Below are 7,438 nucleotides of genomic sequence, written 5' to 3' on the forward strand. Positions count from 1 at the left end.
CTCGGCTTCTTTCTTTCCTTTCTTCGCCATCCTAGAAATGAAAGTGGCACAGAGAGTCATGTTAGTGAATGCCACCTGCCCTATATTCACCAGGTGTCAGTCAATGCCCCGAATCTTAACTGCCAGCCCCTCTTTAAGCCTCCTGTCACTTTGAGACCCTGCACAATCGTCAACTCTGTGTGACACATCAAAGTCCCATCAGCACCCATCACTGACCCATGAAGACAGAGCTTGGAATGAAAGACGCTATATACCATGTGGCTCAAGCTGAGTGGTGGCAGGAGGGTCATGAGGTACAACATGGAATCACTTCTTTGTCCCTCCATCTTCCTTACTGTTTTGCCAAAGAAGGGTCTCCAGTTGTGACCCTCTTTTCACCCTGGAACCTTCAATGTTCACCTGAGTGCCCCCCACCTTGGCATCCTGCTCTGCCAGTTCTGCCACTGCATTTGTGAAAGATGGACAACCTTCTCCGGTCTCTACATCCCAAATGGCTTAGGGAGAGCTCAAGGGAATTAGAGACACAGGTTCAAATGTGAATTCACTCAATACAAGATCGGCTGCTGTTTTTAATGAGTCCCCCCAAAGAGAAGCAAAGCGAGGACGTAGTCATGCAGCCCAGGGGGACAGCAGCTCTTCTTGAGAAGATAGATATCTGGTGGCTTTTAACCTTGTGTTGTGCTTCTAGGCTAAAGGGTCTTTGGGTGGAGGCTGATGGAAGGGCAGAGACAATCATCTGAGGGAGGGACCCCATATTTAGGCTGGCATCAGTCTTCCTTACTGCACCCCTTGGACCAAAGTGGCATCATAATTTAAGGGACAACTTCCTTCCTGTGCTCCGGCCATGAGGCTCTTGTCCAGTCCTGGTGGCACACAAGACACATTCTCGAACCTTCAGTCAACCATTCGTGGGTGTGGGCCGCTGCTATATGTGCCTGTTCACCATGCAGCCCCCAAATTCTGTGCCGTCTGAGAAGACCCCAATTCCTCTTTTAACTGAGCCAAGTTTTCTTTTAGGCCAATCAGCTGTTTAAAGTCCATTGTCACACCACTTGCCAACCCTGCCACTCCTCTCCATTTATGTGGAATGTCATTCCCTGCTGAGCACTGCAAAAAAAAAAAGTGCCAACAAGGAAGCTGCCAGCCACACACTTCACTTAGTCACGTCAAGCACTTAAACTCTTCACAGCCATCTTAACCGCACGGAATGGAGCCACGTGACGCTCAGGGTGAAGGAGGGGCAGAGAAGGCACTTGGGGGCGCTCTTCAGTTCAGGGGGACACGATACGCGGCTACTGTGGCTGTGCAGCTCGGACCTCGGCGCAGACCGGGTGATGGCTGACTGACCCATGGGGACCTGTTGAGGCACACCAGCCTGCTGGGATATTAATGGTGGCTCCCATGACCCTGAACTGAGGGTCTCTGTGGACCATCCACTTTGGGGAGTCCTGGCTTTGAATGCCAATGTGGGCCAAGAACTGAGGATGAACCTTGGGAGGAGAAAAAGGGGCAGCTTGACAGGCAGGAAAGAACACGGGGCAATACAACGACTGCTAGGATATATTATATAGCGCCTTTCACACCAGTCTGTTATATACTGCCTGTCATATCTATCTATCTATCTATCTATCTATCTATCTATCATATAGTGCCTTTCACATCTATCTATCTATCTATCTATCTATCTATCTATCTATTATATAGTGCCTTTCACATCTATCTATCTATCTATTATATAGTGCCTTTCACATCTATCTATCTATCTATCTACTGTATCTATCTATCTATCTATCTATCTATCTATCTATCTATTATATAGTGCCTTTCACATCTATCTATCTATATAGTGCCTTTCTATCTATCTATCTATCTATCTATCTATTATATAGTGCCTTTCACTCTATCTATCTATCTATCTATCTATCTATTATATAGTGCCTTTCACTCTATCTATCTATCTATCTATCTATTATATAGTGCCTTTCACTCTATCTATCTATCTATCTATCTATCTCAGTGAAGCTTGTGTACATTTTCTATGAATTTGATGCTCTTCTGTTATTTTCTGCCATTCTTTTTCATGGTAACGCTGACCAGTGCCCACATGTTCTGTGCCAGGATGCCACTCTACTCTGCCCACTGGGTGCTATGACTGCTGTTACTTTGTATTATATAGTGCCACTCATACATTAATATTAAAATGATGCATTTCTTTCTTTTCTACATGTACAGTCTTATTCTCGTAACATTTGATTTTATAATCAGCTCTTTACTGACATGGTGCCTGGTGGGTAGAGTCTCCTGGCGCGAGTGCCGATAACCAGCAGGCAGGACTGTTCCAAGCTCTTCCAGGCTCCTTGTGAGTCTTGTGGATGTCGTCCTGGCCAGAGGGCAGTGCCGTGCTGGTTGTATTCTGTGCCAGCCCAGGTTGTGATGAGGATGGTGAGGATGGACTCCACTGGGCACCTATAGAAGTTGGTAAAAACAAACAAGGAAATGTGAGCTGCCTTCAGATGTCCGAGGGAGTCAAGGTGCTCAGCTCCTAAGTGGTGGTCACTCCAAGGAGAAGTGGTGGTCACTCCAAGGAGTGTAAAGTTGCTCACCCGCTCCCCAGTAGATGCCAGAGTGCTCTGCCCGCTGCTCCCTGAAGTCTTTGCTCAGCTCCTTAGTGATGAGTTTTAATGGTGGAGTCTGGTCACACAGTCATGTCAAGGGGGAGTGCCCATGTTGGGTGGTCAGTATGAAGGATGTGATGTTGCCAGTCTGCTTATCCTTAAGTCTGTGGATTCGAAATTCCAGAGGGCAGCACCAAGTCATAAAACAGAGTAGTTTAGTGTTCAGCTTCAGCTTTGGTGGTCCGATGTCATCTTTCTTTATCTTTCAGTGATGTAGCGCCTTTCACAGGGCTCTGCCTCTCTCTTGTGTGCCACCTTTTTATCTTTCAGGTTAGCTGAATGGTGACAGCCATTCTTAGTCCTGCCTTGTTACTCACGGTATGTTCAAGGACTTGTGACAGAGTGATGCAGAGGCACTAACGCCAGAGATGTGGGCACAGTAATGATGCCAGCCCTGGCCTGCTCTGGCTTTTCCTCCTCTCTTTGGGTGTGGTATACTTTTTAATGGAAAGGGTGGCAGGTCATTGATTGCCAAGGCCTTGACAGTGGGTGTCATTGGCACCTGTGAACTGCTGCCCACACTTTAATTTTCTGCCCCCTTCTTGTGTCCCCCCTTTTTTTTGTTTCCTTTTTTATGTGTTCAAACTAAACCCCACCCCCAGTTTCACAAGATGGCACAACCCAACAGCTCAGTGGATTTATGGCCAACGCCAGTCTAGTGCAGAATCGGAGCAGCCAATCAGAAGGGCTGGGCAGGCAGGTAGGAAGGCCTAGGCTGGGAACACAGCGGTGGGAAGATGGCATCCACATGTATATTAAAGTTAATGGTGAAGAAACTAACAATAGAAAAACAATAGAACAATAGAAGAGAAAGAGAAAGGCAGCAAGAAAAGGGGCACTTTGGCAGTAAAAACACGAGAAATTAAAAAACAACTCGCCTCCACCTGTCTACACCGCCTACCTTTGCTCCCACCATATACTTCTTCTTCTTCTTCTTCTTCTTCTTCTTCTTCTCTTCTTCTTCTTCTGCCACTCAGTTCACAGGACCAATGGCGGTGGGCCTTCACATCCCTGGAGTAACCTCTGAGGTCACTTCTGGGCCAGATAGAGTCCCACAGCACTGTCTGCCCAGACCTCCCCCCAGTGGTCCCAGTAACACAGATGACCCTGCACCTAAGATTTGAGGGGTGATCTCGGACTCTGACCAGAAATGGAGACCCCACATTATGTAGATATGTTTAAATCTAAGGAACTCTACAAAAGTTGGACCCCTTAGAAGAGTGTGAGATGCTGAGAAATGCAATTAGTGGACTAGGTTAGCGTTGATATGACAAAGTGGGTACTGCCCGTTCTGCTAGGCTTTAGTGGCACACCAGACCTGGCATGGAGCTGTGCCAATGCCTCACTTGCACTCCAAATGAAATGACTGAACTCACCTAGCAGGACCAGCCTGGTCTTCATCTGAGACCAACGGTGGAGATCAGAGTTGGCCTGACCCTTTCAGGCTGGAAGGCCCAAATTCGAACCCCCTGGACAAGGAGCTGTGAGTCAAGGAATGACAGTTGTGATGGACAGAGTGATCCACCAATGAGAAGGCAGTGCTTTAGTAGCTCTAAGAGACTTTAAGCCAATCAGAAACGAGCTGCACTCTGCTCTTTGGACCCTTCACCCCCACTCTCTCCAAAATGACCGCCTGCCCCTCTGAAACGTCGAGCCCTCTTTATGGGCCTGAAAGCTGAGACCTCTCTGCCAAGCCGAGCTGTGCCAGTAGGTGTGCCAGCTGTTATCACTTTACGAAGGGGACTTCAGCATCTGAATAAACTGTGGAGCCAGAAAGGTGGCCCAGCAAAGAGCTTCAGTGCGAAGAGCCCCGGACACCCAAACAAAAGGACCTCGTGGGAACTCCGACACACTTGAACCCGGGACCGCAACAACACCAACACCCAACTTCATCTTTAAAGTCTTGGCCCTGTAAAACTGTTAACGTCACGTCATGTTCTAACTCGCCTCACCCAGACCAGGACCACCGGGGGGCTGACGTCCATCCCAGCGAGCGTCAGCAACAAACCCTGAACAGGACGCCAGTCCATCGCAGGGCAAACACACCACTGGGGACAATTTAGTGCCACCAATTCATCTAACCTGCATGTCTTTGAATGGCGGGTGGAAATCAGGGCACCTGTGAGACGGGGGGAACGTGCAGACTCCACAGATGGAGGTCATGGGACGCAAACCCTGGTCTCCTTACTGTGAGCCACCATGTCACCTGCCGAGATACATTAGGACTCTAGACAGGCAGTGATGGCGGACACTTGTCTGTCTGCGTCCCACCTTATCTTTTTAGATTCATATTTCTGTAATCCTTGTGTTTATCAATAAATGGTATTTTTCTCTTCCTTAGAAACGAATGGGCTGGAGACCACCACCTACAACACAGGAAGGCAAGGAGAATGAAGCAGGAGCCTCACCAAATTCTTTCATTAATTCCTGGCATTGCCAAAGACCACCGAGTTAAATCTCTTCACATTCCTGCGCCGTCACGCACCCCGAGCTGAATTACCTAAAGCATCAGGGCTAGTAATCTACCTCCATACCCGGCCCCATGCACCTCGTGTCCATTGTGCCATAATTTGGAGTTTCTTCCAAGGCCAAATAGGTGTGAGGCGTCCAAAGGCTGCCACTCGAGAAGGCCGGGGTCTTCAGTGGTCCACCCAGGAGAGTCTCACCACAACCCAGCCAGGCCCACATGGCCACCCGCTGGCCTGAACTGGAGCGAACCCAAAAATGGGCAGGTGGCAAAGCAACTAGAAATATCAGCAGAATACAACAAGAGCCACACAAGAGGAGGGATGGCTGTAGACCCCTGGCGTGTAGTAAAAGGACTTTTACGAATGAAAGATTTATTAACACAAAATAGCAAAAGACAAAGAAAGCTTTTGATCAGTTGGCATTAAATGAAAAGTAGTGGGAGTTGGGAGCACAGTGCTGTAGGTGGTCACAAAAATGTCTTAAACTCCAGGAACAAAGGGTTATGGGAGAGGAACATGATATGAACCGGTTGATGTTACAAGTCGTGTCAGGCAGAGGGCAGCACTGGGGCTGCATTTCCTTATTTGGCTGACGCTTTTATCCGATGCGACTTATAACAGCTATTCTACAACTGTCTTTTGGTTTTCCAACTGGAGTACAGGCTGGTCATGTGACTCGCTCAGGGTCACACTCTGGTGTCAGTAGTGGGATTTGAACCCACAGCCCCATGGTTTGAAGTCCAAAGTCTTAACCATTACAATGCTTTACCTTTTTAAGCTACAGAAATGTTCTGCTAAGAACATAAAGAACAAGCTGATTGGGTCTGATGATGATGATGGCACACCAGGAGGAAGACTCACCACAGCCAGAGCAGGGCAGCACACAGGAGGGTGAGGCTTAATGTAAAGTAAAATCTAAAGAGCTACACAGTAGAGGGCTGGAAATGTGAAAGTCCAGCTGGGGGTTGAGGTGGACTGGTCATTGTCACATCAAGATGGGGGACAGAAGCCATTAGGATGGGCTGCAGATCCTGCTATAGGCCTCACCCTGGACAGCCAGGCTCTGGACCTCCTATACTAGGGTGATGGTGCTCAGGCTGGATGGTTCTTTCTCGTTGACCACACCTTAACATGACACCACCTGGACCTCCCCTTGGTCAGCACCGCCTGAGGGGAATTTGTGCCATGAAGCTTGAAGAGGGGTTCCTTGCTCACCCCCGACCTGTGCAAGTTGTCTGGCATAGGTGTCCGAGTGGAAATTAAATGTGAGAAGGTTCGAGCCACCGCCGCTCAGCCCCATCTCATCCAGGCACCTTGTGTGGATTCGGCTCCTCTTCCTTCCTCCTCATCTTCATGTTTATCTTTTCCCCAAGAGTGGATGTTGACCGCCCTTTGAGATGTGATGTTCTGTCACAAATAGCCACAGTTTAATAGAAAGCACCTCAAAAGAGGCTATACAGCTAAGGCAGGCAGGCGGACTACATGTGACTTATGAGGCCGAGAGAAGATCTGACTACGAGAAAAGAGTGGAGCGTGAAAGACCGGAAACAAGGGTGACTCTCAAGGGGCACCAAAATGCCAATTACAGAATGAAAAGGCAGCCCACAAGGAGCAGGTCAGAGGTCAAACCAAGGATGTATTTGGGGCAGGGCTACAGGTCTGGGGTGGTACATGGAGGTCTGGGGCGGGGCTAAAGGTCTGAGGTGGGACATGGAGGTCTGGAGGTCTGGGGGGGGCTACAGGTCTGGGGTGGGACATGGAGGTCTGGGGCAGGGCTACAGGTCTGGGCTGGACATGGATGGAGGTCTAGAGTTGTGGGGCGGGGCTAAAGGTCTGGGGCGGGGCTAGACATGATGACAACTGCCGGGCTTCAGACTCAGGAGGAGGATTTGGACTCTCCAAGTCAAGTGCACCGTTTGAGGACGTGACCCACCTTAGCCCACCTGTAGAAGGTCAGGCGTGGAGGACGAGCACAGCGACCACGAGGCAGCCTTTGCTTCACTTTTGGTCTTTTTGGTTGTCACACTCGGCTCGACTTTTGTAACTTTTGTGACGTCTGATGATGGATGTTTTAAAGAAAGGCTCAGTTGGACTAAGCACACCTGCATGTCCATGGACCTCTCCGTTGGTTGCTCTGATGTGGACGCCGACCGGACTTGCTCAGGTTTGCGTATTTTCTTTGACGTTTGACTCGCCAGCAAACCCAAGTAAAGATTCGAGTGACGTTTGAATGTCACCTCTGATTAGTTGACGTCTTCTGCCCCGTGTCATGCATGTGATTCGTTCTTACTTCAG

This window comes from Polypterus senegalus, chromosome 5, assembly GCF_016835505.1.
Source record: "Polypterus senegalus isolate Bchr_013 chromosome 5, ASM1683550v1, whole genome shotgun sequence".
In the NCBI taxonomy this organism is placed as follows: Eukaryota; Metazoa; Chordata; class Cladistia; order Polypteriformes; family Polypteridae; genus Polypterus; species Polypterus senegalus.